General features: G+C 40.3%; 5 non-coding genes across 5 annotated transcripts; all 5 read left to right on the top strand.

Annotated features, from left to right (window-relative positions):
* Nucleotides 1-22195: 22195 nt before the first annotated feature.
* On the top strand, nucleotides 22196-22267 carry trnam-cau. The gene has a single exon. It is a non-coding gene; the product is annotated as a tRNA-Met (tRNA).
* A 282-nt stretch (nucleotides 22268-22549) lies between these two features.
* On the top strand, nucleotides 22550-22621 carry trnam-cau. Its single transcript has one exon. It is a non-coding gene; the product is annotated as a tRNA-Met (tRNA).
* A 113-nt stretch (nucleotides 22622-22734) lies between these two features.
* On the top strand, nucleotides 22735-22806 carry trnam-cau. Its single transcript has one exon. It is a non-coding gene; the product is annotated as a tRNA-Met (tRNA).
* Nucleotides 22807-24046: 1240 nt separating this feature from the next.
* On the top strand, nucleotides 24047-24118 carry trnam-cau. Its single transcript has one exon. It is a non-coding gene; the product is annotated as a tRNA-Met (tRNA).
* A 2505-nt stretch (nucleotides 24119-26623) lies between these two features.
* On the top strand, nucleotides 26624-26695 carry trnam-cau. Its single transcript has one exon. It is a non-coding gene; the product is annotated as a tRNA-Met (tRNA).
* Nucleotides 26696-27396: the final 701 nt, after the last annotated feature.

Raw genomic sequence — 27396 nt, forward strand, 5'->3', positions numbered from 1 at the left:
GAAATGCTTTCTCACAGCTGATATTTACTCATCTGGCACAGATGGCTGTTTGCGTGTATGTGGATATTTGTGATATTTACTCGTCTGGCTGGCCGTGCCCTTCATATTTATGCGTGAGTACCGTTGCATGTGGATGCGCACTCATGTGTGATATTTGCTCAACCGGTCATGCAGGTCCTTTATGTGTGGCTGCCACAGGTTGTGTAATCTCAACACGTGCACCTTCTGACATAATGCCGTGAGGTAAAAGGCTTACCCCTGCATGCACAATTTGTTGGCCCGAGGTACAGGCCTCTGCTGACCACTGTGGGGAGCCCGGCCAGATCATCGGCCCAGCGCCAGACCAGCGTTAAAAATGCCAAATAAAATCGATGCAAAACACTTCACCAGATAGCTACAGTTCCCCCCGCCTGCTTTGTACCTGATGCTATAATCTGTGCTTGTCAGCACACACAACCGGGCCCATGCATGTATGCCAGTCAGTGTGTAGAACGCGTGGCTGAGCGATGTGGGGAAACAAATGTGAGACTAGGAGGAAGAAGAAAAGAGATAAGATGAAGGGCATGAAAAGAAGAAATGCTCCACAGGAAGCTGCAGGTAAATGCAAAATGACAGCTCTGTTCACCAGCAAGAAACAATATTAATCCATGTTAGGCACGCAGTGCAGACATAATGTCACAACGCCCTTCCTGAACTGATTTTACACTAAAAAAGATTCTGATAATTATTGATGGGGTCATGCTGATGTATGAAGAGCATATTGTCATTGTTTACGGACATTACCAGAGCCTGTGGTGCATATGGAAACTTCCAGGGTTGGAGTTCTGTGCAGGTCTAACTAATGAGATCAAGTAAAAATAACTAATAACCAAGTCATGCTCACACACATCACACACAAAACAGCTCTGTTCTCGGTTCCGGAGCAGCAGTAGAGATCCATTAGAGACATCAGCAGTTAAAATATTATACTGCACTCCAGATGATGCTGGGATTGCACCTGGAGGTGCATTTGGAGATGCATGTTAAAGCCAAGTCTTAAGACTTTAATAATTAAAGGTGGTCACTTGCAATTGGAGTGTCGAGATCGACTCTTAATGAAAGGTCTGAATAGGACCAAAGCTGCTTGGTAGGGAGCTTTCTGGGAGCTTGCTTAAGGCATCCTCAGCCATGGACACACAGAGAGATGTGAGCTCAAATCACCAACCCACAGCTCCCCCATATCAAAGCTGAGATTGTGTTACGGTCTTTGTGTTGGGTGGGCTAGTCTCTCATGCTAATGGGGGCGCTGGACCAGGTTTGACTGATCTCTTTTTGACACTCCACTGGATACGATGACACGTCAATTGTACTCTCTACTGCATTTGTTTCATCAGTGAACTTTTAACTGGACAAAGTTGCCAACAACATCAATGAGCGCTCGAGCTACTGTTGCAAGGATGACTCTGAGCTAATGTAGCTGTAGCTGTAACCACACTGTAGCTTTTGGTGACCGTAGTGTGAACACAGCACAAGAAGCCTAAAGTTGCCATTATTGACTTCAATCTGTAGTTAGTTAGGTGGTTGCTAGGCCAAAACAAGACATTCTAAAAGACGTGAGAATGATTCAAAACTAGAGCTAGGTAAAAAACAAATTGATTTTGCATTGATTTCACTGAAATTTTCCAAAATCGATTCATAGGTGCTGAAATCGAAATCAGGCGCTAAAACTGTGCAACAATCAACCGAAAAGCTCTATAAAACCGAGGCGAGCACACTGTCATTGACAGAGCTTCCACGGGTATGCTCCTGTGTATACCGATAACGATAACATTGATAGTCGCTGGTTTGGCCAGCGAATAGCAATGCAGAACCGGATAGGCTGCAGGTCCAGAACATCTGTTTCATTGTTATTTTAATGTTCTAAACAGGTTAATGTTTTCTTTTGGAGTTTAGCCTCGTTTGCAGTCATTAGTTTAGCATAAATGTAACATCTGCGCGTGTCTACCACTTATTCTTGTAAATGAGAAGGTTGCATTAGCATAGCAGATGGCCTGATACTCAGGGTGTGAATCCACTTAAGGAGCAATGATCTCAAGCTCCTTGTCTCTTTATTGCTTATTGCTCACTCCTTCTCCCTGTCGCCTACTCTTACCTCCAGTAAAATGTTATCTAGCGCATCTAATAGATCTCCCTTTTTTCTTTTTCGCCGTGCTAATATTTTTTCACACCTTAATTTCACACCTTTTTTCCCCGCCGCACATCCTGCAGCAAGGTACATTTCACTAAAGTTCCGAACAACTTTTCTTTCCGCGTGATTGGCAGAAAATAAGGTGTCATAAATTTCATCCCACCAAATGCCTGATGCTTTTGAATGAATTAGACATTTGTACGATTTGATCTCAGACTAATCCATCAGAACAGGTCCCAGATGTAATTTTGTGTGTTCCAAATCAATTTTTTATCAGCTCTGGGATGCTGGGATGCTGTTCATTTGGATTCCTGATGTTACTTCATCGTGATGTTGAAAACTGAAAAGGAAACCTCTCGCATTCGTTTGTTTCCCAGTCACGGGTATCTGGTGCATTAATTTTTAGGGTTTAATCAAAAATCTTTTATTTATTTTTTTATTAGTATTGCTGAAATTCAGTGTATTAGACATATGCACCAATCAGGCATAACATTATAACCACCTTTCCTGATATTGTGTAGATTTCTCTTGTGCCTCCAAAACAGTCGTGACTCATCAGAGAAAGGACATGGTCCATCTGAGGGTGTCCTGTGGGAGGGGCCTCTGTGGATCATCCCACAGATACTTGATTAGTTTACGATCTAGTGAATTTGGAGGCCAGGTCAACACTTTGTTTTTGAGTTGTTCCTAAACTGTTTTTGTGTGTACTTGTCTGTGTCAGGCTATATCCTGTTAGGGATGGCTGCTGCCATCAAGGAGTGTCACTGCCATGGCATGGGGGTGTCTGATCAGGTCTAGGTGGGTGGTACATGACTAAGTATCATGCACACGAATGCCAGGTCCAAAAGGTCCACAAGATGGTCAATGTTATTCACTTCTCCTGTCATTGGTTTTATAGTTGTGGCTGATGGGGATACATTCTGCTACTGAACATGAGCAGCTGACAAAATTCATATTCTGTGGATCTTTACCAATAGATGGATACGGAACATCTAAATCTGGCTATAGCAGATAAGGCTAAATAATGATAATGTTCCATGCATGCAAAGAATGCATGTCCCCAACCACCTCCAAATGTGGTGAGACACTGGATCTTTCAAATGCAATCTCATTGCATCCTAGATGTGTTCACACCTCTACTTTATGCCAGTCACTTGTGATCAGATTCCCATAGGCCTAAGGCCCTAGCAGGTCTTAGGAGGTCTGCTGTAACTATCACCACATCTAGTCTTTCAAAAGCTCAAAGACCACCCTTTCTCCCTGGGAAGGACAAAAACTCTGCGTCAAATCGAACTTCCAACACTACACGGAATTGCTACAGAACAAGAAAGCAGGGGGATCACTTTGTTCAAACTGAATGGTGTCATTTGCATGGAGCAGCATAACAGGAAGCCTATTAGAGGCCTGTTTGATTCAAAGCCATTCCTTGGGTTTGATTTGATTTGCTGCCGCTTCTCAGAAGCTCAGCCAGCATCTCTCTGTAGTTGCCGTTAGGAGCTGGCCAAGAAGCAAGAAAGAATTGCTGTAGCAAATCATGTAACCTTGGCCAGGCATACTATAGAGTGCACAGCACAGGCTAGACCTTGATCTATTATGCTTTGGGGTGTCAGCAATCACCCATTGAGATTAGTGATTTTGGTGACTTTGTTTTGTGTTGATCTTGGGAGGAAACGTGCAGTTCAAAAAAGGTCGGGGCTCCTTGCTTAGAGGGTTTGGGGTTGTGCTCCTGTAATCATGCCACTTTGTCTTTTCATGGAAAATGTGAAAATCATCCAGTATTACTTTTTCTGTTAAACCTGAAATAGATGCACCCTAGTGGCAGTGATTTTGAAATGGGTTTGTCTCTGTTTGAAGATGGGCTACTGCTGTTTTCTACTAAAATAATTCTGTTTCCATGTTTTCATACATATCAATGCGTGCAGAAAACAAATCAAAGAAAGGAAATGTATCTGCTTTTCAAACAGTTATTTAAACGATTATAATACAGTACTGGATATCACAAGGCGCATAAACAACATTGAATTCTTTGGGGTTTTCTTTCCCCAACACAACAGCTATATTAAATTCCCATGGTAAATATTTGAAAGCTATCTGACACAGTCAGTTGGTTTTCCAACAGAGTTTTAAAATACCTGGATGCACCCTACCCTCTCTCCAGAATCTGGATTCAGTCTACACATTTAGTGGATTTCAGGTTGTTTTCAAAGTACCTCCACCCACGAGACTAGGTCCTGTCTGACCATGACTTCACATCACTAGGCTTAATGTGGCAGGGGAAGGTCAAACTCAAACTTCCAGCCTTCACTAAATGAGGAAGCTTACACTTTCTGAGGAAGACTCCACTGGCACAAACTGAACTGCAGGTGGGAAAGTTCATGCGCAGCACACAGGTGCTCATTAAAAGCACCCTGAAAATTTTTACACACACTTTCAGGTGGCACCAATTAAAAGTTTGTCCCCCATAACCCTATGGGGTGTGCTGCAAGATTAACTTTGAGTCACGACTGAGCAATACTCAGTGGTGGATGATCGAAAATGACTGTGCATCATATGAAGTTGAGAATGGAGCTGTTGTGTTTACATTTTGCACAAAAATTGTAATTCAAAAGGTTTGTGGTTCAATGGTCAATGGTGTGGTTAAAATTCACATTGGTGTTATACACACACACACACACACACACACACACACATATATATAGAAATAATATTTTTATATAACTTTCTATATAGAGAAAGAATAAATACTGCAACTTCCTAAGAAATTATGATTCATTTTATTTGTGATTGATATAAAAAATATAAATTGGAATAGCTTGTGTGTAGGGCTGGGTGGTTTGACCAAAAATGTATATCATGCTATTTTTCATAATTCTCACGGTATGTCATGGTATTTATTTATTTTTTCATGTACCACGTGTTCACAACATTTTCTACTGGTTGAGAGAGGAATTAATGCAGTAGATTGACTAAGGATGGACTATCTTACTGTGATGATGAGTAAATATTGTGTAGAATAATCCCACACTAGTAGTAAAACAGATTTGCATCAAATACACTGGTATGCCGGTTTGTTAAAAATTCATATCATTACAGAAAAAAATACCGGTATTTGGTATGAACTGGTAAACCGCCCAGCCCTACTTGTGTGCATCATTGTCACTGGTATCAGTTGACAAGGTATGTTTATAAATGTGGCACGGCCCCCCTATTTACAGTACCCTGGACATGTTTAAAATGAAAACATGGATTTATGAGCCTGTGTATCGTTTGAAAAGTATTAAATGAATGATAACAATGTAATGTCATACAATAAACATTGAAAGCCCTGCTCTATCAGTCATCAGTTTTCCTCCAAGGGCCACATTTAACAGAGAATCTAGCTAACAAAAAAGTTAATTTTCAGAAACAAAAGGGCAACTTACAGCTCCATGGTCCATTCTCAGAACACAGCACTGTTTCACCTCCTGTAGCTCTCCCCTCAGGCATGATAACATCGCCAGGTCAAACCTCTTTGGCCCTCACACCAGGCTTTGGGCTATCTTTATTCAACATCCCAGGTTGGCGCATCCCAGAGCTGCCGTTTACCTCAGTGCAATCAAAACAGTTTGCATCTCTCTGCAGGACATTTCCAGCTGTGCCCAGAGAATCCTCTCTAAGTCTTCCACTGGACACCAGCAGCTTCTATCTGCCTCCATCTGGACAAACTTGCTCAAAAGGCAGATGGTGCCTGATTATTTTTAGCTATTACATACAAACAAGGTGTTTAACAGAGTGGAAAAAAAAAATCTGACTCAGAGCAGCACTCTGCACTTCATATAATGTTCATTTAACACTTAACCTTCAGTCTCAGTTTAGACCTCTCACGGAGCCAGGGATTAATTACACACTTGTAGGTGAAATAGGTTATTTGCACCTAATTTCCACACAACACAACATATAGAGTTTGGTAATAAATATTCAATGAATAAATCTTGTGCCCTTGAAGAAATTCATCCTTCACAGTGTAGTAATTCCTGACGTCCTCTAAAGTAAGTATGTGGTTCAATAACCTACTTGATTTGAAACCACTTCAAAGCTCTTTGAAATGTATATAAAGAAAGAAATAACGATCAATTGGAATAAAGATGACTCCAGAGGAACCGGACCATAAATCAGCAGGGAATCAAATGAATTTCCATACTTCTTGTTCGTGTTCTCTCAGGCTCATGCCTGTTTCTGTCACTTCGTCAATGCCTATCTTTGAATGGTCCTCTGGAACAAGGTAAGCCCTGTGGAGACCTCAGCAGAGGTGAAATGTCGGACTTTCTTCACAGTCTGATGTTTTTGTGTGGCCAGCAGATACCATTAAATTCAATTTAAAGCCTGGAGACTAGTTCCTACACAAATAAAAGTGATTGACAGGTATTTCATTGCTTTCCATTACTGTCCATAAGTTAAGACAGTGAACATAGATGTTCTATTTCCATTAATATGGTGTTTATCGTGATCATTGACTTAGTTTAGTATGATAAAATGTCAACATTTGCCATCTTTCACCCGTATTTCTTTCCAATTCACGGATAAGTTGATACAATGTTACATTCAGCCCTGGCTCAGTTTCTGTTCACAACCGAGTTCTGAAACGACTTCAACGCTACAGTTTTGTGATTGATCATAATTTCGGGTTGCTGGAAATCGGAAACAGTCAAGTATCATTAGCGAGTGTTGCCACTGGCTGTTCTGTGGTTCATGTAGCAGTGTTCTCTATATGAACAACATGGTCCGTTTGATCAAGCATCTAAAGTGTGTGCAGAAAACAGAAACAAGATGCAGTGACTCAAGTTGGTTCTATAGTCATATTGGTGCATGGCCAACATGTATTTGCAACACAAAAGAACCACTCCAAGGAGCAGTTGCAATCAAACTGAGACAACCTTCTCTAACCGGGCACATCTAGGTTTATCTGTACTGAAATAGAGTGTGATTGCTGTGTTTACACCAACCCAGATGAACCACCCTGTTTCAAATCAACGACCTACTATTACTACTATTATTTATTCAGTGTGCAACTGTGATGCCCAGATGGTGCATTTAGCATTTTCTGTTGTACTCTTTCAGTCATAACTTAAAGATGACTTGTTACATTTTTATTTTATTTTACTTTATAAGTCCTAGAACCACACTGAGAACCGGGTTTCCTTCCTATTCTCTTGGTCACAACTGTTCACTGCTGTATGTACATTGGAATTTGGACCTGCTATTAGCTAATTCAGCCATCTCTTAGATGGTGCTTTTTTCAAATACCATATATAAATACATTGCGTCTATGGCAAAATGTAGATTATGAAAATCTCTATACACACGTTTGTGGCAGTCCATCAAGCCGTGCAGCCATGCCATGCAAATGTTGGGTCCAGGGACTTTTTGTCAGGGACTTTAACAGTTACTTTGCAACATCAACCGTCTATACAACTGTCAGCAGATTTATATTCAAATGAATTCAGATATGCGAGACCACATGTTGCCCCAAACTTGTTTACAATCACAAAATCTTTGTGTGTGCTTATGTAGGTACACATGACTCATGGTAAGAGCCTTATCAGGAAAATAGTAAACCGAGAAAAAAAGAAAACCCCAAAAGGCTTCCAAATGTCATGAAACCGTTTGTGCCTGGAAGCTGTGCGGGTCAAGCGATCTTTCGTTTAGGCCACAGTCTATTGAACCACATGGAATTTAGACAAGGATCAGATATGGGAGGGCTTCTTTCCATCTTTTTTGACAATATGGATTGTCAGTAGAGACAGGGCAAAGGTTACGTGCCATGTGGAGACTTTGGAAAGGCACATGTCTAGCTGTTGAAAATGTCAGTTGTAGTTGAATGGAGGCAATGTTCAGGTCAGTACAAGGCTTCATTGAGACTGCGTTATGTTACACTTTTTTTTAGCTTTTGAAAATAAAGTTGCAGTAATTAGTTTAATATAAGTAGTGGCCCAAGTTACTTAATGCAATGTGAAAGTGACTGACTCAAAGAGGACTGTCAGTAACCCCACTGCTATTCCTTCAACTTGGTGACAGAATCTATTATGTAAATGTAATTCATTTATATGGCCTTTTACAACAACCCAAGTGCTGTTCGTTGATGCAATGTTGATGCAACTGACTCCTCAAGCACAACATTTTCCACAGTAGAATTTTAAGCTTGAGAAAAAGTGAATTGTGCAATTGAATACAGATGTAATTTGGAGGTAAAGGCACCTCTGGGCTTTGGAACAAGTTATGTTTTTCTGTGTTTTAGAAACTGTTTTTGTGTGCCTGCAGTCATTAAATGCCTTCTCAGCCTCACTGTTGTCCTAAAGAATGTTTATAAGTTATATATGCTTTGTATTTCTTTAGTTTTTAGTATTATTTTTGGTGGAATTTAGCCATCAGTAATTTAGAGGGCCTATTGGCCCTAATTATTGTGCTGTGTGAGAAAATATTGTTCCTTCACCTACAGGCTCATTTGTACGTTGCAACATACCAGGCAATCGTTTTTATGGAAAAACAAGTTGCAGTTGCCGCAACAGGTACAAAGGCAAACTATATCAGTCTTAATGGAACCGTCATCTCCTGTATGTCTCTTTTGTCCACCAGATGCAGCACTAGTACGTGAGTGGGAAAGAAATTCTGAACATCTCTTTTGACGTATTCGTGAGCCCAACTCCGGAAACCGGGGTTTTAAATAAACACACACTCATTTAAGTTGTATCAACGTTAGGAGAAGTCACTGTTGATGGAAATAGCCAAAGCCGCTTACATTGGGCTTCAAAACTGCCTGCTCTTCAGTAATCCTAGCGGGTAACGTCACGGAAAGTTTATCCATGGAAAAGTTCCTTCTCTTCTTTCTGTGCTGAGCAAACCAGTGTTGATATATCCTCTGGTTCCCATCTTTTATTTAATATGAATAGTCAGATAATTATTTTTTTATTTTATTTATATTTTGCAGTGGTTTCCACCGTACTCCCAGGTGCTGTCTCTGTATCCTCCTCCCTCTTCAGCTCTGGGAAGCCAGTCGTTTCCGGCTGACTGCAAGTGCATTGAAATTTGTAAGTTCTCTGTACCTGGATAGCCATAGGCTACAGTGGAACCTCTAAAGGGTCATGGTGGGGACTTGTTTTCCACATTAGTCGAGCATTACCTTGAAAAAAGTTCTGTATTAACTCACAGTAGCTTTTCAATTTCTCCTAGCCCGCATAGAGAAAGTCTGAGCTATGTTTTGGTACATTATTATGTATTAAGCAGTAGACCACTGGTGGGGGAGATTACGACGTCGATCAGTGCACCCTGAGCTGTGGCTTCTCAGGCAAAAAAAAAGTGTAGAAAGAAGTTCACCAGGTGCCCACTGCCCATGTTGACTGAGAAATGCTAGCTGTGTAATCAATCGACCATTCTGTGCATATGAATAGTCCAGAAAAACAACACTGTGACCATCCGTCCACTTGTTCTCTATAACTAGCCTACAAAAATACAGCTTATCAACCATGAGTAACCAAGCAAATAGATAAATGGCTAAAACCATAACTATAATTATATGCAGAAATGAACTGCACAGCCTATCATAGCAGTCCGAACACATAAGGATAAAAATCTCATTTAAAAAAATCTCATTAAACTTAACCATGCATGACCGCAGACACATATGTGAGAGAATTACTTCCCAGAACATTTTTGCTCTAGTTACCTCGTTATTATCCTTCTAATACTTTTTCCCCATTCCTCCCCATACTATTGACAACAGCGCAGCAGTTTGTGCATATAGTGACACCTGCATGAATAAATGGACAGGCCACAAGGGAGATATTGATCACCTCCCCTTGTCGCTTTCTCTTGTTTCTGTAATATCTGTCAAGTGAAGCTGCCGGGCTTCGTGACACACAAATACTTGTCATTCTCCTCTTTACCTAACCCTTTCTGATCCCCCCCACACCCCTGCCTTTCACTCATCGTCACTTTTTATGTAATGCGCCAATACGTGCGTCTGCGATCAGATGATTGACTCTCTTCATGCTCCCGCGGTCGTTACTGCATGTGTAACTGTGCATGAAATAATGGTTCAAGTGGGATCGCCAATAACTGACTGACTTCATTCTCGGTGCACAGGATGTCCCGCCGGCCCTGCACGTACTTCCATACGACACGTTCAGCGGCCTCTCAATTCAACGCTATTGCATATTTAACCAAAAACACCCTTAAGAAAAGGTGGTTACAGCATACAGCATGGTTTTTAATGTTGAATCATGCAGCTGAAAAGTTGGAATGACACAGTGTGAAGTGGAGTGTGCAGGAAACACGCATACATTTCCAGTGACCCCCAGGCTTTAAAGATCAAATGGCTACAGACACACATCACACATTTGCACACCTGGCCCACTGAAAATACTTTTTTTTAAAAAAAGAAGACACGGAAAAGACATCCTGTCATCTGTCTTGTTCTGAAAGTTGTTAAGACGTCTGGAGTTCAGAGTATAACTGGCCGTTTTTGACTACTTCTGGTTTTACCTTTATATTTCATCTTAAAAACGGTTTACGTTGCCTCGTTTGGTATCATTTTTTTCAGCACAACCTCACCTGTGTCATTTTACCATAAATTTTTCATTTTGACAAACTGTACTAACACATTGGACCCAAAACCACACTAAAACCATTAAATCCGAAAAGGAAAAAGGTATTTTTTTTCCCTGTGACAACCTGAAAACATGTTTAACGAACAATTTTTATAACTTAGAATGTAAATCTAAAATGTGAATTCCAAAAGCTTATCGACAAACAACAAAGCTATTTATAACTATTTCCATTAAAATGCGGGAAATGCATCAGGTATTTTTGTGCGGTTTACATCACACATCAGGTGTGACAATAAGTAATAACATCTAAATGTCCCAAATCTCCTCTTTCTCGTTGGCTGCAGTCACTCCATAGACTGAATACAGCATCCCTTCCTCCTTCCTTAGCAACCACTTACACATCATATCCTAATTGTCTGATGGGACGCATTTTTACACCAATAGGAAAGGGGCTGTCATGTTTTCTTAAGTTGGTCGTGTGATTTGGACGCACCAGAGCGCCTGTAGACTCCGGAGGTTTAAGACGTCTGGATATTATGCCCCCTCCCCACCTGGACGCATCAGATTCCCCTGTGCTCATCTTAAAATTCCAACTCTGCTCTCCTCCGCTGTCAATTCCCTCAAAGGCCATGGTATATTTGATATTTGCAATGCGGCCAATGAGCAGGAAGATGCATATTCAGCATAAACTTTTAAGAAAACTGTAAAGGATAACTATTTGCACAAAGTACATGAATAAAAGTCTATGTAGCGTCATCTTTGCCACTGCGTTTTTCCATGGGACTTCCCCTGACTTTCATTTTTTTTTCTTATTTTTTAAATCAAAAGTGGGGGGAAAAAAATGGAAATGAAATCTAATTAAGTTTTGAAGCCGCCCTGACCTTTCGGCTCAGTCAGAAATCCCATTTACCTTGTGACGTGACCAATAACCAGAGGGGGAGAAAAAAAAAATCCAGACAGTCAATTAGGACAGACAAAGGCCTTAAGTGGACGCAACACACTCAGCTGCTCCTCGTACACACACACACACAGACACACACACGCAGAGTAGCAGGGTATGAGTAATCCCTCCTTCTCTACCCTTTGTAATGGACATACACTAGTTACTACCTACACACACACACCTGCACACACGTTCACAAAGGCTATTAGGGCTCCCTACCTGCTCTCAACTTCAGGAATGATTGATGGAGCCTTCACTGCAACACACAGGCTGTTTAGTCATACTGATTGCCCTGCATGTGTGTGTGTGCGCGTGTGTGTGCGTGCGCACGTTTGTGTGGACGTGTTCCATGTGGGTTTCTCTAAACTACACAACAAAAAGGTGGTTGTGTATTTCATTAACGAGTGCTAAAGGAACACGTGTGAATGGGAAGTTTTTCGAAACTTGCGTTAGACGTTTGTGCGTGTGTGTGTGTGTGCACGTGTGCATTTGTGCTTCTTTGGGAGCCGGATAGCACTTTGGAGTTAAAAGTTGCAATGTCACATCTGAATGATGACTTGTGGCACTCGGAGAACAGAGACAATGGTAAATAGGAGGAAAAGGGAGATGAAGGGGCAACAAACAGAGAACAATGGATTGAGAGAGGTTGTTTTTTTTGTTTTTTTTTATCCCCATCTAACTAATTCGGTCCCAGACCGTAGTAATCCGGCTCCGGCCTATGGTCTTGTGTGTATATAGCTCTTTTCTTTACACATCTACCCATTCGTTCACACAAACGCTCACACATTCACACACCAGTGTCACGCGTGGGAAGTGTCTTGGGGTTCAGGACACCTCGGCATATGGTCCGTGCACCACTAACCCTCTGGTTTGTGGACAACTTCGCTCCACCCGGCCACAGCGACCCCTACACCCATCTAGTTCTGGGGAGTAAAGTGCATGTTGATAAGGGCATTCATAATAGCCGCCCACTCCTCTGCCCACAAAACGCCTCTGAGTTGATGGTACCAGTAAGTTAAAGAACAAAAGTTGCGCCGGATCAAAATCAGAGGCACTTGACATGAGCAGAAGTTAAAGGCAGCACCACTACCAGAGGAAATGCAAACTAACCGTGTCCGTGGCTGAGGTTACTTGAGCACAGCTTGCTCCAGCACGAATGAATGGCTCAGATATAGAGAGAAGGTGCGATCAATACCGTATGAATTACAATATTACTGATATTATTATCGATCTTTTTCTTGGAAAAGATGTCGAGGAATGCCAACTAGTGTGCACTTGTGCAGCGTGTGTACAACATGTTTTGCCAATGTATCAAATAGCCATATGTTCAGCAGCACATAAGAAAAACAGCCTGCGTCACTTTAGTTCTCTGTCGCTTGGTTTTTGGTGAATTAAATAATTATTTCCATCTGTTTCTCTCTCTCTCTACCTGGGTGGTGTCTGCAGGCGTCCACAGGGGTCTGACTGACTCGCGGATTGAATAATTCACTCGCTTCAAATGAGATCTCCCTGGCCTTAATGAAGCCATTAATGAGACTCCACGGATTCAGACCACTGCCTCACACCCATACCGACGAACTCTTCCGCACACAGTCCCACTGACACACGCGGATGCATGTCACATTAGCATGCGCGGAGAACGCATGGGGAAGCGCACGCATGATCACACGACAAGCTGCAAAGAAAAAAGCTGGCAATACATGTCAACAAAGACCGGCGTGTGCTCTAACACGCATGCACAGACACAAAGGCAAGCTGACACACACACACACATAAACACACACACACTCATGCAGTATGCTAATCACCACCAGGAATGAGCTTGGAGCTAAATGGGTCAACATGAAACCACCAAAGTGACTGAGTGGCGGTGTAGGAACACGTTGTTTGAGGATTATATTGGACTCGAATTCACACTCATATCGCTCTTAACTAACCACAGAGTACTTTTACTTCATCTGGATCAGAGAAAGTGTTGTCATGTTTTTTTTGTAGAGGCTTTTCACTGATGTTTACCAATTTGCAGTAGATGCAATCTAGCTAATGGCTCTGTTGGCTTTAGTTTTTAGTTCATTTATAATTTTACACACACAATATCTTTGAGGTCAACAAATAGAATAGAATCAGATTAGGGGTATTTTCCTCTGGGGATTGTGTTCTTGACATAGTTAAGTTAACTGAAACAATAAATGAACCAAAACCCAAGTAATAGATTTAGTCTAATGACATTAACCACAAACCATGATGTTATTGTTTTAAGATTTGCAGTATATCGGGGCTGTCAATCAATGATTAAAATAGCCACAAATATATATTAATTGTACGATTAAAATGTGTTGGAAGGGACTCAACATATGTAGCCTTTTCTATGTAAAGCTAAGTCATTGTTATGGCAACAGTGCAACACAATAACTAATACTGTCCAGAATATTCTCTACAATACCCTCTCAAATAATCTCAAGGTAGTACATGCGCCAAAAACATGCTATATCTACGTTTGCTTTCGGATGCCAAGGATCGAGTTTGTGCTCGGGTTTCGGGTCGAGTACATTTCTGTTGGTGGCAATAACAACAGGGGATTCTTTCTTGTTGTCAGAAAAGCCACCCTGTGGGGCTTCTGCATCACTTCCTGATTTCCCAGACAACAGCGTATTAAACGGAATTAATGAGTTCACTTGACAGCCCTAGAATAAATAATGCATATGATGTACAGTGTGCATGTGTACAATATGTGGTTGTGTGTGTATTTTGTCCGTTCTCTGCACTGAACCGTGAGCGAAGGCTGATTCAGTCTGTCTTGCAACATACTGGAGCAAGGAAACGAAAGCCACAAAAGGAGCCAAACTGAAACTGATCAGAGCAACATTATCAAGTGTCTTTCACCACATGCATGTTCTTTTTGCAGAAACGGATCGATAGAAGTAATGACAGGGAAACTGAACAACAGTGAATTGATCACACTAACAAGTGCTGCCTTTGTAGTCTAAGACTTTTGTTTGAGTCTTTTGTGTTGTAATCTTTTCCAAAAGCCACAACAATTAAACCCCCCCAAATTTTGTGTGCAACCACCAGTGGATACATGTTTGTGACCCGTTTTTAAGTAATCTGATGTTTAGTCGGATCAGAATCTACTAAGAAACAAACTGACACATTATTGGTTTTGGCCTTTTTCTCGAGATCCGTTGATAATTGAGACAAAATTTAAGAATCAGCCACTGCCGAAAGGCTTCCCAAGGCCATGTGGATTGTTGTATCCATGCAGTATGGGCTGCTTCATATTTAGCATTTTACAAGTTTAGTATCATGATTTGTATTTCAAGCACATCTTGCAGAATCTTTCTCTCCTCGACTGTATCATTGTAAATTAAGACTGTTGTCTGATGCAAACATTTTCATACATCAGAAGTGGAACTAATAAATTGAAAAGAATAAATCCTGATTTTGGGAACACACTCATTTGCTGATGCAATCAATACCACCGCCATGTGTGTACAGTGGATGAATAAACGCACATAACATTCTTCCGGATTATCTGCGGTGCACAGTTCTATCACCTTTATTTGCTCTGCTTTCATTTGTATCCCGCTCACTGACGTATTTGCTGCCTCAGAAACGCAATCTCCCCACAGAGATATATTTATTTATGAAACGTAATCTAATAACCAGGGTCATTACTTTGAATCTCGTCCTTGAGTGTTTGTTGCGAGTTGCCTCCTTTCTCGAAGAGTTTCATTCATGCATGCGCTACAGCAGCATCTCATCAAATGTAATGTGAACCCTGCTTTCTCCCGGCTCCGCGCTTTCTTCTTTCGTCCACTATTCTCATGCAGAACAAACTTTTCCATTTACCGGAGCAAGGTTACAGCTCTACCTTTCATGTGATAAGAAAACAGTAAATCACGTGTAATGATGGAAGCCTCTGGTGCACAATGCAGCTGAGAATGGTACACAGTTGTCATTTCTCCCAGGTCCCAGGTCAAAGGAAAAAAGCTCACCCACAAAAAAAATAAAAAACTCAGCCATGGGCTGTACTTGTTGTAGTATTGTTTGAAAAGTTGGTTACTGCGTCTTGCGTCAATGATGACTGCAATGGATATTTTTACATCCTACATTTCCGACCTTTTGACACGTTTTTAATAACTCTCTGAAACTTGTATTAGCAGGATCGCTGTGCGGTTTTGTTGCTTTTTCTTTGTCTCAGTCTCCTGAGAAAAGAAAAAAAGAGATACAGTACGTAGGGAATCAATAGCTCATCCTGTCTCTGACCTTGTAGTAGCTAATATGTAGATCACGCCACGTACAACAATACCTCGTGTGCTCATTGACAGTTTGTGTAGTTCATGATGTGGCTATTTTGTAATTGAATGTGCAGTGATACTGTTCTAATATTATTAAAAATATTTTTTACGTTTGAAGTGGCCCCTTCTTTGTCAAGGTGAAACAGTCCAATTACAGCATCTGTCTTTTTATAAAGATGGTACTGCAGGATATTAAATAACTCCAACTTCGTAGAGAAATAAAAACTCTGTTGGGCAGCTAACAGTCCAGACTTCACACAAACACATTCCAGAAAGATACAGAGCATGGATTCAGTATGGTGCTGTTGTTCCCTGTGGAAATATTTCAGACGGGGAACATGAGAACTTAGGAGCATAATAAACAGGATTACAGGTGTTTAAGCAATGTTGCCAGATCGGGTGGTTACCTGCCCAGTTGGGCAGTTTTGAGTTTTATTTTGTGGATAGAAGAACAGTTGGGCAGGTGATGTAATTAGATGTGAGTGGCTGTGATATGGTTGGCTGCTGTAGTTTATTGCTGGAAGATTTCTATGTTTAGAAATAGGCATCCCCACGAATGTCAGGTCCAAAGGTTTCCCAGTAGGACACTGAAATGTCACAAGATGGTCAATGTGGTTTTAATCCAGCTAGTTTGGGAAGATATCTTGAACAGATTGTATCTGGGCTTCAGGGGAACCCCCCACAAGCGGAAAACATACTGGAGTAAATGAACAGTCACGATTTCTTTCTCTATCTTACATTAGGCTACGCATCAGTGCTCAGATCCACGTGTAATGAACCATAACATGTCTACCTATCTATGATGTTTGTGGATGTCTGATGTTTTCCACCTTTTTCCATCCTTCTCTGCAAACACACACACACACACACACACACACACACACACACACACACACACACAGGCACACAAACACACACACGCACACAAACACACACTGGAAAGTTCACCACATTAGTTTCATTGTATTCCATTTCACTTAAACAAACATATATGCAAATCAAAGTTAAATATACAGAAAATAAATGATGTGATTCTTTGTTTGTTCTGCTCGGTTGAGTTTGCTTCTGTTGGGTGTTTTTGACTGTTTGGGATATTATGCAAATTGAAGCTCACAGCTGTAGATGCAATAACACTGAAGCCTTTGTCAGAATCAATTCCACCTCGCCGTTCACCTTGTTAAAGTGGGCGTCTTTGCTTGGATTGTAGGCGAGCCAAAACAATCAGAGGAGCTGATTCCTTGTATGTTGTACAGGTGCTGCAGTGCTCGAATGGCTGGATGCTGAGCCAAACACATGTCATGGATTGTTATGCAGAAAACAGAACGTTTTACAGCCTAAGTCACGACTACATCAAGGCGGTTAGCAGGAGGCAAGGACCACAGAGGCTACTGTTATCAACATGTTATCTTGTGTCGTAGGGGGACAGAAGTGGAAGTGTACAGTTAATAGCTCCAAATTTCAAGTTTTATCACTTTGTCAGAATGACCCGAAAAAACTGTAAACAGAACACTTCAAAATGCTTTTGTGTGACTTCACAAAATAGCATTTGCTAGCTCCCACCAAAATGTTAGCCAACATTAGAATGATGAGCTACGCTGATAATTTGATAGTAAGCTTGACTTACTTCATATTTTGCTTTTTTGTTAGCCTCTTAGCCATCGTCCTCTGTAATACCTTCATTAGCCTAGCATAGCATTAGCATATATAACATATATGACATTAAATTTATGTTTGACGGATACCATGTGTAAGTAACTTACCCGGTCGTTTGTCAGGACGTAGCCATTGGTTTGGTTCACAGTAACGCAAGTCTGACACAGGTAAGTTTTTCAGCCTTGCCACTAGTTAGGCAGAACTTCAGCCATCACGACACAAAACTCATTTGTTAAACCTTTGTGAGTTAAGCCTTGTTCATGACTTTTCTCTGGTTTCTCTATGTGTCTTTCACGGTTGTCAAAAACATGCAGACAGAAGCTGTTAGTCCTCAGGTAATGTCATGTCAATGTTAACAAGATGAGGCAAAACATTTGACCTCCTGATGTCGTTGGCTTCATGCTGATTGTCTGCACAGAATAGCATGGCAAGTAAACAAGTGCATACTGACATGTTTCAGTCTGGAAGACTTGTACATATAACATGAATATAAATGTTTAATAGCAGTATACGGATGGAAAAACCCTTCAGTATAGTTTTTTAAGGAGTACCTAGTTATAATACAGTATATCCAAGTGCACTTTTTGTGTAATTTGTGGCTACTATTTGTTTGATATACGTATTATTAACAAAGAAATTATTAAATTAGCAGTTGGTCCATATAGTTTATTTTATTAACATTCAGCACTCAAGGTTTTCTGAGAGTGGTTTTATTGCATGCTCAGTGAAACCCTGCTGCGAAGGTTGAAACTCACTAAAACTTCTGAGAATCATCTGCAGAGTCTTCACGTTCTGACTCTCTACCAGTTTGAACAATAAATCTATAACATGATTTCAGCCCGTCCAAAATTCAGTTGCCAGGCTTTTATCCAGAACCAGGAAAAGGAATCATATCACTCGGGTTTAGAGCAGGTCTCCACAGGCTCCCAGTACTTTAACATATTTTTATGTTTTCTGGTTTTAATGTAGTTTTAAATGAGAGTAACAGTATTTTTGAGTGTTTCATTGTTTTTTTTATTATGTGCATGTTCTTAAAATTGCATGTTATCATGAAGCACAACATACAGTGTAAGAACGGCAGATTGGCCACATCTGAACCTACGACCTTAGACTTATATTGAACAAAGTTTAAAGAAGTCTTCCACCACGTTTACATACTAAAATCTGATTATATGTGCTGGTGGAACTACTGATATGTGAAACAGGTTGTATAAAGCCAGAGGGAGTTGTGTTCAGTCAGATAAATTGCCACAAGGTCACAGAGTTAGGCTGAAAGCTTTAATTATATATATACTTTATACAACATATACCGTAAATGTAGGTAGATACCTAGTAGGTTAGTTGGTACATGTTTTAAATAATGACGTCAGTTGGAGTTCTAATAATAATAGTTATAGTGGTGCTTCATTTAAGTCTAGTTAGTATGTTCAAGTACGTTGTGATCTCATCTCATTATTTCCGCTGAATAACATCAAGGAGATTCATTCGGTATGAATTTGCCTCGTAATCGTATTTTCTGATACATTTATGCAGTCATTAAATCACTGAACCTGCGCGAGACGCTTTACGAGAGAGCATAAAGCTCATAACTCCGCTGTTAACGCTGAAGAAACGCTTCACACTTGCTTTTCCTCGACTTGTCATTTACAGTCGTGGGGAAGTAACACCCTTTCACTGAACTGAGAAGCTAATTAGATGTAGCCTTCCCTAAGAAAAGCGTTTTTCTAAAGTTTTGCTGTCAATTTGCGGAATTGTTGAGTTTAAAACACCTGTTGTTGGGTTATTATTCTATAGCACTTAGTCTGATTATTTCTTAACTTGGCAAAAACATTTATTTGACATGGTGTCTACAATAAACTATGACTTTACCATTGTCTGCTATAAAACAGGCTTTTGCAGGGTGCGAGGCACAAAATAGGCACTCACACAAGACTTCATTTAAATATTTCAGATTTTTATAAAAAGCATTGATCGTTTCTAAATTCACGACGTTTGTTAACCGAGTGCACAATAGAATATGCAGGATACGCGTAATATGCATGATCAGCATTTCATTACTAATATGATTACGTTCACACGATTGATTTGGCTTTAATATCTTAAGCTGCTCTTTCATTTTGCTCAGTGTGGTAATCAAGAGCATTCCGGCACAGTGTGTCTTTCTCCGGCAGATTTTCGCATCCCGGGTGCCAGCCATCCCATTGTTGTACAGAGTCTCTATGACGGAAGCAGCCAAGTCGAGGGGATAATCTTCTCAAGCCCCTTTCCCTTTCTGACACTGACACACAGCACAGTCGGAAAAACAGATGACTCCACACACACACGGGCGGCTCCAGCATGTGCTTAAGCAAACTCCTCTACGTCCTCCTGTGTTCATGTCAACAAGAGTGGATATTTCGTTTTACCGTCTGGGGGGTATAACAAATGGAAAGATTTGCTCAAGAGCTAGTCCTGGAGGGGAAAGTGAATTTGCTGCCACAAGCACTGGTGTGTTACTTACAGTGTACAGTGCCACTTAGCTAATAGTTTTTGCACCATTGAGAATTTTCAAAAACGTAAATATCACATATCTGTGAGGTGCACAAGTGAATGCACCTTCAGGATTATAAATGGATTTCAGGGCCCCGTCTCATGATGTGTGGATTGATAATGAAATATCGAACTAAACGACTGAGTTGTGGTTTAGTCTGACTTGTTTCACACCACTTTCACATATTTTGTATGACTGCGTCCTCTGGCTTTTCTTTTGTTGTATTAGCTCGGTGAAATGAGGCCATTACCTCAATATACTTCCAAATTTAAAATAAATTAAAAAAAATAATTATGATGTCCTGTGTTCTTTATGAAACTATGATTTGAAATACCCTATTTTTTAAAAAAAATTATTTCTTTACTTTTACCAGACACGTCCGGTGTATTTGCACAAAGTATCAGATCGGTATCGCTGATACCAGCCTGAATTTCACACAGTATCTGATCAGAAAAGGAAATTGGTGGTATCGAACATCACCAGCCCAATCAGAATCCATCTGTTCACAATCAATATAATGAGACTCGGGTGTCATTCGGGGCTCTGTAAGAGGCATCTAGTCTGAAAAAAATCTGTTTGTATTCATATTTATGTAAAAAAAAAAAACACTTCTAAAAGGATAACTAATAAATATCTGAAGCTACTTAGTAAATTCGGTTTATGTCAGAAATATTTAAATGATTTAAATAATTGTATTTATCACAATAATTATACTTAATGCCCATTTTGTATGGTCAACCAGCAACTGGAAATTGTGGTTGTTATAACAAGGAGTATTCTGTGATCTCATCTCGTAGCATCTCTGTTAAATAACATCAAGCAGATGGTGTCAGTATGAGTTTGCCTCATAATCATATTTTCTGACACATTTATATAGTCATGAAATCACTGGTGATTTTCGGTCCTGCCCAAGCTGCATTACAAAAGCTTCAAGCTCAAAACACAGTTGCGTACGTCATCTCATACATATCTCAGCATGTAAATTTGCTTTTTAATGATAATATAAGAGTAATGTGTTCTGTTCTGGTCTTTGTCTAGTTCCCTGGCCAGCTTACCATCCCTTTCAGTGTCTTATTTTATGGTTCCCTGGCAGGCCCTTTAAGTCATGCTGAAATGGAGCAGATTGACTTAGTGAAAATCTTATTAAAACCTCTTCATCCTAATTCAGTAATGTGCTTAAGGCTTCTGCCGTCCATTGTGTCAAACTGTGCTGTCAATCATCGGCGCCATCTGAAAGCATGACTGGCACGCCAATCCATCCACTCCTACAGTAACTGTCATACGTCCATTCATCAGAAACCAAGTCTGGCATGCTGCAGAAAGACACATCCACACACAAACCCTCAAAACCGCGCTCATTGAAATGAACCAGAGTGTTGTATTGACTGGAGAAAGAGTAACTTAATGCTGCAACATGAAGAAAATCATGTAAGGTGGCCGCAAAAATAAACTAATATCAGCTCTGGGGCAGCTGTTGTGTAGCTGAGCTCTGACTTCCCTCAACATGAGGCATCTATTTACCATAAATGAAGTTAAATATTAATATTATTTTTACAATAAAATCTAATGTTACATGTGGAGACTCTATAAATGTGATGTAATTAACCTGCCTGCTTACTAGAAAGTTAAGAAACAGTTTGAATCCATACAAATACAAACAATTATTTAGCTGTGTGTTGTTAATGAAAGCATTCGATCTTCAGCAGATTAACAATTCATGTGGAAAAATTAATTATTTCGCCACCTTGTCTCATATGAAATTTGCATTTAGACTGACGTAGAAGGAGGTAGCTAGTGATGTATAGTAATGTATGGTATTCATAGCATCTGCTTTGTATACATAGCCATTATGCCTTAAGAGAAGTCACTATTTCCTATCTAGAAGATTGTGCCCAGACAGACTCTATTACATTGTTCTTTCTTCATAAGCATGCAATTTTAGCTCCATTGTTTTTTCAAAGTAACGGAAAATAGTTCCATGATCCATAATTTTTCACAAAAACGTTAAAACTCCACATTCAGAGCAGAGTGGCGCAGCGGAAGCGTGCTGGGCCCATAACCCAGAGGTCGATGGATCGAAACCATCCTCTGCTACATGTTAACTTTGCTTCTAAGGCAGGTGACCGAAGGTTGTTTTTTTTTTTTTTAAAGTTCTTATGATGTGGCAGTGGTGCTCATCAAATCAGAAACAACTGCTGTTTTGTCACTGAGCTTCCCAGTTAAGAACTCATTGGGTGGGAAGCATCATCGCTAGATAGCCAGATTAAATTTCAGATTTTCATGGCTGTAGGTATATGAAAATCTGATCTTCTAGGTAGTGGGGCCTACATATAGTACCATGTAGCTTGTGTACAGTTTTAGCCAAGCTTGAACATGAGCAGAGTGGCGCAGTGGAAGCGTGCTGGGCCCATAACCCAGAGGTCGATGGATCGAAACCATCCTCTGCTATCGGTATTTGTTTATGGCTTCAGACAAATGAGAAACTTAATTTTCTTTGTTTTTATTGTCGCAACAACACACTGTCTTGATGAAAATTTTGCATCCAAAACTCACCAAAAAAGAGCAGAGTGGCGCAGCGGAAGCGTGCTGGGCCCATAACCCAGAGGTCGATGGATCGAAACCATCCTCTGCTAGACGCAGCTATGTATATTTTGAGCGACAGGAGCACTCTTAGCTTGGGTGGCTCCTCTCTTTGGTTCTCAAGTCTCCACAACAAGCTGTCTTGATGAAAATTTCACACCCTAAAATCACCAAACAAAAGCAGAGTGGCGCAGCGGAAGCGTGCTGGGCCCATAACCCAGAAGTCCATGGATCGAAACCATCCTCTGCTAGACGCAGCTATGTATATTTTGAGCGACAGGAGCACTCTTAGCTTGGGTGGCTCCTCTCTTTGGTTCTCAAGTCTCCACAACAAGCTGTCTTGATGAAAATTTCACACCCTAAAATCACCAAACAAAAGCAGAGTGGCGCAGCGGAAGCGTGCTGGGCCCATAACCCAGAGGTCGATGGATCGAAGCCATCCTCTGCTATTGGTAGCTCTGTATAGTTTGAGCAACAGGGACAGCTTTAGCATGGGTGGCTGCTATCGTTGTTCCTCTAGTCACCACAACTCGGTGTCTTGATGAAAATTTCACACCCTAAAATCACCAAACAAGAGCAGAGTGGCGCAGCAGAAGCGTGCTGGGCCCATAACCCAGAGGTCGATGGATCGAAACCATCCTCTGCTATCGGTGTTCCTGTTTAGTTTTAGCTAAATGGGAAACTTTGCCTCAACTGTCTTAACCTACTGTAGATGGCTTCTTTCTTTGTTTCTCTAGTCTCCACAACTAGTTGTCTTGATGAAAATTTCACACCCTAAAATCCCCAAAAAAGAGCAGAGTGGTGCAGCAGAAGCGTGCTGGGCCCATAACCCAGAGGTCGATGGATTGAAACCATCCTCTGCTAGATGTATCTTTCTAGAGTTTTAGCCAAATTATAAACATTTCCTTGACCGAGATGCCTTCTCCCTTTAGTTCTCCAATTTTCACAACATGCTGTTGTGATGATCAGTCCACTCCCTAAAAATCCCTAACCCCAAGCTAGAAGTCAGTGGTATTAGTGTTTAAATCCCACCACTGCCATCTTTATCTTAATCCATTTCTTATGGCTGATGAGAGTATCAGAGAATATGTCAAGATAATTCTAAATATGTGCTAATTTTAACTAAAAGCTCATATGAATCCAAAAGATTTACCAAGAGGTTAAGTCAAAGAACAACTTTTGCTAATCCTATCTGTTTGTTTGCTCAAATTGTACCTCCGTTGTACTCAAAAATAAACTGGAAATAGTGCGATCCATGGAGTATTGGCACAAATGCTGAGCTTATCAGCTCAGAGCAGAGTGGCGCAGCGGAAGCGTGCTGGGCCCATAACCCAGAGGTCGATGGATCGAAACCATCCTCTGCTAAGTTTGTGCAGTGTTTCTTCACTAGAAAACACATTTTTTTTAAATTTAATTATGTCTGGATTGGGGTGATATATAGCTATATAACAACCAGGTCCTCTAGGTACTGTGACTCGAGTGATGTAAGGCACCATGTGTTAATTATAACTAAAAACCCAGCGGATGGCAAATTTAATAGTAATCATGAAAGAATGACACATCATGACAAAGAGCTATTCTCTCAGAACCCTGGATTGTTGTCTATTGGTGTTGTTTCAAAGTTCCAGGAACTACTCAAACTCTACATTCGGTGGCTTCAGTTTTACCTCTGTTGTTCTTACAAAAAAATGGAAATAGTGCGATCAATGAAGTGTTGACACAAACCTTGACATTTCTTAAAACTGAACAGCGTGGTGCAGTGGAAGCGTGCTGGGCATTGTCAACTCAGAGATTTCATTTACCAACTATTTATAATTCAGTTTTGACTTCTGTCCCCAAGAAGTTTCAACAACATTCACACACTGAGCCTCCAGGTTCCCATGGACAATAGCCTCGTTAGAGCTCTATTCATAGGGTAAGTTAGCCTAGGCACACAGTTTCCCCCCATTCAAGGACAGGTAAGTATCAGCCATTATGGTAATTAGTGACCCCAGTCTTCTGGTCAAGCAAGTTTCTGGTGGGTGCTACCCACAGAGTTTTTTCCTATTTAAACCTCAATTTCCCACTAGTTCATCAGAACTGAAGAAGCTACTCGGATGAGTGGCGAAACGTCTTCAAGAAATTCTACAAGTCCAGCTGACCTTATTCAACGCTTTTTTGGATTGTCAACTCAGAGTTTCAGAAACATGTGTGGTAGCTTTATTCTATTGGGGTCATTCTGAAGCTTCTCCTAAGTCACTGGCTCACACAAAGCCATGGTTTTTAACAGAATACTTACTCCTTATTGTTGCAGAAAAGAGACCTTGAATGCTACATTAGCATTTCACTGTATCTTTTGTACACATTGAATGAGTGAACAATTAACAGTTTTCCCAGCCCCCACAGGAATAGGTTCCTCAGAATTAAACATGTTGCTTATTCCACGATAGGGTTCATGCATGGTTATATTTGAGGCAGTCATGCCAAGAAAATATCTTGAAGACTACCAAAAACCTAACAAAAAAAAACAAAAAACAGCCCTACACTTAATTTATGGACGTGTTAGTAATGAATGTTGGCGACCATAACAGATGATATATAATTGTACTGCCTTCATGGTACTTCAGTTCCCAGTGTGGGGAATCTAGGATAATAAGATAATACTGGGGAGTACAAAAGGGTGATTTCACGGTTTATGCTGTTAAACATGTGTTTATTATAACTAAGGACTCATCGTGTGGAAAGCATCATTAAAATTCTGAGCACTAGTCTAAATCTGGAGAAAACACAAGACAGAAGCCCACTGTTGTGTTTTTATAACCTGGGTATAAAAAGTAATTTCTTAAGGTACTTACAGGGCTTATTATGTTAAATATGTGTTAGTTATAACCAAAAATTGGGTGAGTGGCAAACACCAGTACTAGTACTAAGACCTACATGTTATATAATCTTGCGAATAGAAAACAACTGTTGTCTTACAACATTGGATGTTATCTATTGCTTTTGTTTCTAGAAACTATTCCATCATAAATTTGGGGAAAATACAAGAAAGAAGCTTACTGAACTGTTAGTAAATGCAGGATTTACCAAGTGGTTAAGTGGTGATCATAGTTGGCGAACACAAATGAGACATGTACAGTTTCTTAAAGACATTTCATGTCTAAGGTTTAAACATATGTGGACGTAGCCATCAAAATGCCCGACAGATCCACTGATGAAGGGTCAAACCAGATCAACAAGGTAGTGTGGCCGAGTGGTCTAAGGTTTATCTATCACTCATAGAGTAGAGCATGTTTAGATAATTCCAGGGTGCATAGTCCAAAATAAGTCCCTGTTTAGATCATTACAAGACTGGACGAAACAGGCCAAATAAAGAATATAGCATGCTGTATGTGAAACTAGGTCTTCTCTCTAGTGTGTCTGAGTGGTCTAAGGCGCCATGTGTTAATTACAACAAAGCTCATTGGATGACTGCCTTATTGATAAATAATAATTACTAAAGAACTACACATCATCACGTGGACCCCAGGAAGACCAGTGGTGCTCTAGGGCAAAGCTAATGGGGATCCTTATAAATAAATAAATGAATCCCTCGAATTAGAGATTATATATAAAAATGCTGTTAAATATGTGTGACTGAATGAATAATTGACTGTGTTTGTAGGCTAGAAAACTTCACATAATACAATCTCTTGAATGACAAACAGCTGTTTTAGTTTAGTAAAGTTCTAGAAACTGGAGACAGAAGCGTTCATGCAGAATTTTCCAACTGGTTAAATCAAGGAATAACTCTTGCCAGTCCAATCCTTTTCTTTGCTTCAGCTTTACCTCCATCATTCTTGCAAATAAACTGTTCCATTGTTCATGCAGTTTTGGCACATGCAAACTCAGAGCAGAGTGGCGCAGCGGAAGCGTGCTGGGCCCATAACCCAGAGGTCGATGGATCGAAACCATCCTCTGCTAGAAGTTCATTTTGATTTCGTCAACTCGTCTGTGAAGGGGGGGTTGAATTTAATTTCTTACAATGATATACTGCTCATCAGAGCAGAGACAACATGTGTATCCCTGAGCTTCCCCACTAAGAACACACTGAAGGGAAAACATCATTATATATATATATATATATACATATATACAGATACACACTATATATATGACAAACTGGTCCTCTACATATTGTGACTGAATGGTCTTTGGTGCTGTGTGTTAGTTATAACTAAAACTCAATGGATGAGAAGCGTTCTGCAAGTTAAATAAAATGGCTAAAAAAGACCAATAAAAAAAATATTGCAAACAACTCAGAGGTCGATGGATCAAAACCATCCTCTGCTACAACTTCAGCCATCTTTAGCTTTATCTATCTCTCATCGAGTCAGAGCATGTTAGGATAATTTCAGAGTCTATAATCCAAAATATGTCCCTGTGTTAATAAAGAATCCGTTGAGTGGAAAACATCATTACAAGACAAGATGAAATAGGCCAAATATAATATATAGAATGCTGTATATGAAAGTAGGTCTTCTCTCCAGTGTGTCTGAGTGGTGTTTTCAATAATAAAATGGAAGGTTAATTAGCCTTTATAGTCAATAGTCTGCAAAATGTAGATTTACAGTAGAATTTTTCCAAATAGGAAGAGAAAAGTTAAAATTTTCCACAGGTTCTTC

This window comes from Mugil cephalus, chromosome 5 (genome assembly GCF_022458985.1).
Source record: "Mugil cephalus isolate CIBA_MC_2020 chromosome 5, CIBA_Mcephalus_1.1, whole genome shotgun sequence".
Lineage (NCBI taxonomy): Eukaryota > Metazoa > Chordata > Actinopteri > Mugiliformes > Mugilidae > Mugil > Mugil cephalus.